This window comes from Cavia porcellus, unplaced genomic scaffold, assembly GCF_034190915.1.
Source record: "Cavia porcellus strain 051 isolate PalLab524CR breed Dunkin Hartley unplaced genomic scaffold, mCavPor4.1 scaffold_57, whole genome shotgun sequence".
In the NCBI taxonomy this organism is placed as follows: domain Eukaryota; kingdom Metazoa; phylum Chordata; class Mammalia; order Rodentia; family Caviidae; genus Cavia; species Cavia porcellus.
This window is the reverse complement of record NW_026947540.1, coordinates 2951118-2958736: the sequence shown is the minus strand read 5'-3', so window position 1 is coordinate 2958736 and position 7619 is coordinate 2951118.

Sequence of the window (7619 nt, the reverse complement as noted above, 5' to 3'; positions counted from 1 at the left end):
CATGGGGAGGTCACAAAACATGCAGTGACAATGTAGGATAGGTTTCTGAAAAACATCGCGGGGTGGTGTGCATTGTAAGGGTTTCTAACAGGCCATTCACATGTAGGAGTGAGAAAAACATCACACTGGGTGTGAGTCAGAGGGCCTAAGTTAGAATAGGCAGTGAGTGGCAATGTAGGATGGAGAAAAGCACCAAGGGTGGTCAGCATTGTGAGGTCAGGAAATATGCGGTGGCAAAGTAGGATAGGTTTTAGAAAAACATCGCGGTGTGGTGCGCATTGTATGGTTTTCCAACAGGCCATTCACTAGTAGGAGTGAGAAAAAAATCACGGGGTGGTGTGAATCAGAGGGCATGAATTAGCATAGGCAGTGAGTGGCAATGTAGGATGGAGAAAAGCATCACCCCGTAGTTAGCAAGGCGAGATCAGGAAACATGCGGGGCAAATGTAGGATAGGTTTCTGAAAAACATAGTGGGGTGGTGCGCATTGTAAGGGTTTCTAACAGGCCATTCACTAGTAGGAGTGAGAAAATCATCACGGGGTGGTGTGAATCGGAGGGCCTGAATTAGATTAGGCATTGAGTGGCAATGTAGGATCTAGCAAAGCAAGAAGGGGCGGTGAGCATGGGGAGGTCAAGAAACATGAAGTGGCAATGTAGGATCGGTTCCTGAAAAACATCTCTGGGTGGTGCGCATTGTAAGGGTTTCTAACAGGCCATTAACTACTAGCAGTGAGACAAACATCACGGAGTGATGTGAATCAGAAGGCCTGAATTAGGATAGGCAGTGAGTGGCAATGTAGGATGGAGAAGCACAACTGGGTAGTCAGCATGGGGAGGTCAGGAAACATGCGGGGGCAATGTAGCATACGTTTGTGAAAATCATCGCGGTGTGGTGCGCATTGTAAGGGTTTCTAACAGGCCATTCACTAGTAGGAGTGAGAAAAACATCATGGGGTGGTGTGAATGGGAAGGCCTCAATTAGGATAGGCAGTGAGTGGCAATGTAGGATGGAGAAGCACAATTGGGTGGTCAGCATGGGGATATCAGGAAACATGTGGTGGCAATGTAGTATACGTATGTGAAAAACATAGCGGGGTGGTCACATCGTAAGGGTTTGTAAAAGGCCATTCACTAGTGGAGTGAGAAAAACATAACGGAGAGGTGTGAATCGGAGAGCCTGAATTAGGATAGGCAGTGAGTGGCAATGTAGAATGGAGAAAAGCACCATGTGGTGGTCAGCATGCGGAGGTCAGGAAACATGCGGTGGCAATGTAGGATAGGATTCTGAAAAACATCGCGGGGTGGTGCGCATTGTAAGGGTTTCTAACAGGCCATTCACTAGTAGGCGTGAGAAAAACATCATGCTGTGGTGTGAATAGTAGGGCCTGAATTAGATAAGGCAGTGTGTGGAAATGTATGATGGAGAAAAGCAACAATGCGTGGTGAGCATGGGGAGGTCAGGAAACATGCAGTGACAATTTAGGATAGGTTTCTGAAAAACATCGCGGGGTGGTGCGCATTGTAAGGGTTTCTAACAGGACATTCACAAGTAGGAGTGAGAAAAACATCACAGGGTTTGTGCATAGGAGGGCCTGAGTTAGAAAAGCCAATGAGGGGCATTGTAGGATGGAGAAAGGCACCAAGGGGTGGTCAGCATTGGGAGGTCAGGAAACATGCGGTGGCAATGTAGGTTAGGTTTATGAAAAACATCGTGGGGTGGTGCGCATTGTAAGGGTTTCTAACCGGCCACTCACTAGTAGGAGTGAGAAAAACAACATGGGGTGCTGTGAATCGGAGGGCCTGAATTAGATTAGGCAGTGAGTTGCAATGTAGGATCTAGCAAAGAATGACGGGGCGGTGAGCATGTTGAGGTCAGGAAACATGAAGTGGCAATGTAGGATAGACTTCTGAAAAACATCGCGGGGTGGTGCGCATTGTACGGTTTTCTAACAGGCCATTCACTAGTAGCAGTGAGACAAACATCACGGAGTGATGTGAATTCGAAGGCCTGAATTAGAATAGGCAGTGAGTGGCAATGTAGGATTGGGAAGCACAACGGGTTGGTCAGCATGGGGAGGTCAGGAAACATGTGGTGGCAATGTAGCATACGTTTGTTAAAAATATAGCGTGGTGGTCACATTGTAAGGGTTTCTAACAGGCCATTCACTAGTAGGAGTGAGAAAAACTTCACGGAGTGATGTGAATCGGAAGGCCTGAATTAGGATAGGCAGTGAGTGGCATTGTAGGATCTAGCAAAGCAAGAAGGGGCGGTGAGCATGGGCAGGTCAAGAAACATGAAGTGGCAATGTAGGATAGGTTTCTGAAAAACATCTCGGGGTGGTGCGCATTGTAAGGGTTTCTAACAGGCCATTCTCTAGTAGGAGTGAGAAAAACAGAACGGGGTGGTGTGAAAAGGAGGACCTGAATTAGGATAGGCAGTGTGTGGCAATGTAGGATGGAGAAAATCACGACGGGTAGTCAGTATGGGGAGGTCAGGACACATGCGGTGGCAATGTAGGATACGTTTCTGAAATACATCGCGGGGTGGCGCGCACTGTAAAGGTTTGTTACAGGCCATTCACTAGTAGGAGTGAGAAAAACATCACAGGGGGGTGTGAGTCAGAGGGCCTAAGTTAGAATAGCCAGTGAGTGGCAATGTAGGATGGAGAAAAGCACCAAGGGTGGTCAGCACTGGGAGGTCAGGAAATATGTGGTGGCAATGTAGGATAGGTTTCTGAAAACCATCGCGGGTTGGTGCGCATTGTATGGTTTTCTAACAGGCCATTCACTAGTAGGAGTGAGAAAAACATTACGGGGTGGTGTGAATCAGAGGGCCTGAATTAGCATAGGCAGTGAGTTGCAATGTAGGATGGAGAAAGGCATCACCCTGTAGTTAGCAAGGCGAGGTAAGGAAACATGCGGTGGCAATGTAGGATAGGTTTCTGGAAAACATCGCGGGGTGGTACACATTGTAAGGGGTTCTAACAGGCCATTCACAAGTAGGAGTGAGAAAAACATCACGGGGTAGTGTGAATCGGAGTGCCTGAATTAGATTAGGCAGTGAGTGGCAATGTAGGATCTAGCAAAGCAAGAAGGGGCGGTGAGCATGGGCAGGTCAAGAAACATGAAGTGGCAATGTAGGATAGGTTTCTGAAAAACATCTCTGGGTGGAGCGCATTTTAAGGTTTCTAACAGGCCATTCACTACTAGCAGTGAGACAAACATCACAGAGTGACGTGAATCGGGAGGCCTGAATTAGGATAGGCAATGAGTGGCAATGTAGGATAGAGAAGCACAACTGGGTGGTCAGCATGGGAAGGTCAGGAAACATGCGATGGCAATGTAGCATACGTTTGTGAAAAACATAACGGGGTGGTCACATTGTAAGGGTTTTAACAGGCCATTCAATAGTAGGAGTGAGAAAAACATCACGGGGAGCTGTGAATCGGAGATCCTGAATTAGGATAGGCAGTGAGTGGCAATGGAGAATGGAGAAAAGCACCACGGGGTGGTCAGCATGGGGAGGTCAGGAAACATGCGGTGGCAATGTAGGATAGGTTTCTGAAAAACATCGCTGGCGTGATGCGCATTGCAAGGGTTTCTAACTGGCCATTCACTAGTAGGAGTGTGAAAAATATCATGGGGTGGTGTGAATAGGAGGGCCTGAATTAGATTAGGCAGTGTGTGGTAATGTAGGATGGAGAAAAGCAAGAAGCCGTGGTGAGCATGGGGAGGTCACAAAACATGCAGTGACAATGTAGGATAGGTTTCTGAAAAACATCGCGGGGTGGTGTGCATTGTAAGGGTTTCTAACAGGCCATTCACATGTAGGAGTGAGAAAAACATCACAGTGGGTGTGAGTCAGAGGGCCTAAGTTAGAATAGGCAGTGAGTGGCAATGTAGGATGGAGAAAAGCACCAAGGGTGGTCAGCATTGTGAGGTCAGGAAATATGCGGTGGCAAAGTAGGATAGGTTTTAGAAAAACATCGCGGTGTGGTGCGCATTGTATGGTTTTCCAACAGGCCATTCACTAGTAGGAGTGAGAAAAAAATCACGGGGTGGTGTGAATCAGAGGGCATGAATTAGCATAGGCAGTGAGTGGCAATGTAGGATGGAGAATAGCATCACCCCGTAGTTAGCAAGGCGAGATCAGGAAACATGCGGGGCAAATGTAGGATAGGTTTCTGAAAAACATAGCGGGGTGGTGCGCATTGTAAGGGTTTCTAACAGGCCATTCACTAGTAGGAGTGAGAAAATCATCACGGGGTGGTGTGAATCGGAGGGCCTGAATTAGATTAGGCATTGAGTGGCAATGTAGGATCTAGCAAAGCAAGAAGGGGCGGTGAGCATGGGGAGGTCAAGAAACATGAAGTGGCAATGTAGGATCGGTTCCTGAAAAACATCTCTGGGTGGTGCGCATTGTAAGGGTTTCTAACAGGCCATTAACTACTAGCAGTGAGACAAACATCACGGAGTGATGTGAATCAGAAGGCCTGAATTAGGATAGGCAGTGAGTGGCAATGTAGGATGGAGAAGCACAACTGGGTAGTCAGCATGGGGAGGTCAGGAAACATGCGGGGGCAATGTAGCATACGTTTGTGAAAATCATCGCGGTGTGGTGCGCATTGTAAGGGTTTCTAACAGGCCATTCACTAGTAGGAGTGAGAAAAACATCATGGGGTGGTGTGAATGGGAAGGCCTCAATTAGGATAGGCAGTGAGTGGCAATGTAGGATGGAGAAGCACAATTGGGTGGTCAGCATGGGGATATCAGGAAACATGTGGTGGCAATGTAGTATACGTATGTGAAAAACATAGCGGGGTGGTCACATCGTAAGGGTTTGTAAAAGGCCATTCACTAGTGGAGTGAGAAAAACATAACGGAGAGGTGTGAATCGGAGAGCCTGAATTAGGATAGGCAGTGAGTGGCAATGTAGAATGGAGAAAAGCACCATGTGGTGGTCAGCATGCGGAGGTCAGGAAACATGCGGTGGCAATGTAGGATAGGATTCTGAAAAACATCGCGGGGTGGTGCGCATTGTAAGGGTTTCTAACAGGCCATTCACTAGTAGGCGTGAGAAAAACATCATGCTGTGGTGTGAATAGTAGGGCCTGAATTAGATAAGGCAGTGTGTGGAAATGTATGATGGAGAAAAGCAACAATGCGTGGTGAGCATGGGGAGGTCAGGAAACATGCAGTGACAATTTAGGATAGGTTTCTGAAAAACATCGCGGGGTGGTGCGCATTGTAAGGGTTTCTAACAGGACATTCACAAGTAGGAGTGAGAAAAACATCACAGGGTTTGTGCATAGGAGGGCCTGAGTTAGAAAAGCCAATGAGGGGCATTGTAGGATGGAGAAAGGCACCAAGGGGTGGTCAGCATTGGGAGGTCAGGAAACATGCGGTGGCAATGTAGGATAGGTTTATGAAAAACATCGTGGGGTGGTGCGCATTGTAAGGGTTTCTAACCGGCCACTCACTAGTAGGAGTGAGAAAAACAACATGGGGTGCTGTGAATCGGAGGGCCTGAATTAGATTAGGCAGTGAGTTGCAATGTAGGATCTAGCAAAGAATGACGGGGCGGTGAGCATGTTGAGGTCAGGAAACATGAAGTGGCAATGTAGGATAGACTTCTGAAAAACATCGCGGCGTGGTGCGCATTGTACGGTTTTCTAACAGGCCATTCACTAGTAGCAGTGAGACAAACATCACGGAGTGATGTGAATTCGAAGGCCTGAATTAGAATAGGCAGTGAGTGGCAATGTAGGATTGGGAAGCACAACGGGTTGGTCAGCATGGGGAGGTCAGGAAACATGTGGTGGCAATGTAGCATACATTTGTTAAAAATATAGCGTGGTGGTCACATTGTAAGGGTTTCTAACAGGCCATTCACTAGTAGGAGTGAGAAAAACTTCACGGAGTGATGTGAATCGGAAGGCCTGAATTAGGATAGGCAGTGAGTGGCATTGTAGGATCTAGCAAAGCAAGAAGGGGCGGTGAGCATGGGCAGGTCAAGAAACATGAAGTGGCAATGTAGGATAGGTTTCTGAAAAACATCTCGGGGTGGTGCGCATTGTAAGGGTTTCTAACAGGCCATTCTCTAGTAGGAGTGAGAAAAACAGAACGGGGTGGTGTGAAAAGGAGGACCTGAATTAGGATAGGCAGTGTGTGGCAATGTAGGATGGAGAAAATCACGACGGGTAGTCAGTATGGGGAGGTCAGGACACATGCGGTGGCAATGTAGGATACGTTTCTGAAATACATCGCGGGGTGGCGCGCACTGTAAAGGTTTGTTACAGGCCATTCACTAGTAGGAGTGAGAAAAACATCACAGGGGGGTGTGAGTCAGAGGGCCTAAGTTAGAATAGCCAGTGAGTGGCAATGTAGGATGGAGAAAAGCACCAAGGGTGGTCAGCACTGGGAGGTCAGGAAATATGTGGTGGCAATGTAGGATAGGTTTCTGAAAACCATCGCGGGTTGGTGCGCATTGTATGGTTTTCTAACAGGCCATTCACTAGTAGGAGTGAGAAAAACATTACGGGGTGGTGTGAATCAGAGGGCCTGAATTAGCATAGGCAGTGAGTTGCAATGTAGGATGGAGAAAGGCATCACCCTGTAGTTAGCAAGGCGAGGTAAGGAAACATGCGGTGGCAATGTAGGATAGGTTTCTGGAAAACATCGCGGGGTGGTACACATTGTAAGGGGTTCTAACAGGCCATTCACAAGTAGGAGTGAGAAAAACATCACGGGGTAGTGTGAATCGGAGTGCCTGAATTAGATTAGGCAGTGAGTGGCAATGTAGGATCTAGCAAAGCAAGAAGGGGCGGTGAGCATGGGCAGGTCAAGAAACATGAAGTGGCAATGTAGGATAGGTTTCTGAAAAACATCTCTGGGTGGAGCGCATTTTAAGGTTTCTAACAGGCCATTCACTACTAGCAGTGAGACAAACATCACAGAGTGACGTGAATCGGGAGGCCTGAATTAGGATAGGCAGTGAGTGGCAATGTAGGATAGAGAAGCACAACTGGGTGGTCAGCATGGGAAGGTCAGGAAACATGCGATGGCAATGTAGCATACGTTTGTGAAAAACATAACGGGGTGGTCACATTGTAAGGGTTTTAACAGGCCATTCAATAGTAGGAGTGAGAAAAACATCACGGGGAGCTGTGAATCGGAGATCCTGAATTAGGATAGGCAGTGAGTGGCAATGGAGAATGGAGAAAAGCACCACGGGGTGGTCAGCATGGGGAGGTCAGGAAACATGCGGTGGCAATGTAGGATAGGTTTCTGAAAAACATCGCTGGCGTGATGCGCATTGCAAGGGTTTCTAACTGGCCATTCACTAGTAGGAGTGTGAAAAATATCATGGGGTGGTGTGAATAGGAGGGCCTGAATTAGATTAGGCAGTGTGTGGTAATGTAGGATGGAGAAAAGCAAGAAGCCGTGGTGAGCATGGGGAGGTCACAAAACATGCAGTGACAATGTAGGATAGGTTTCTGAAAAACATCGCGGGGTGGTGTGCATTGTAAGGGTTTCTAACAGGCCATTCACATGTAGGAGTGAGAAAAACATCACAGTGGGTGTGAGTCAGAGGGCCTAAGTTAGAATAGGCAGTGAG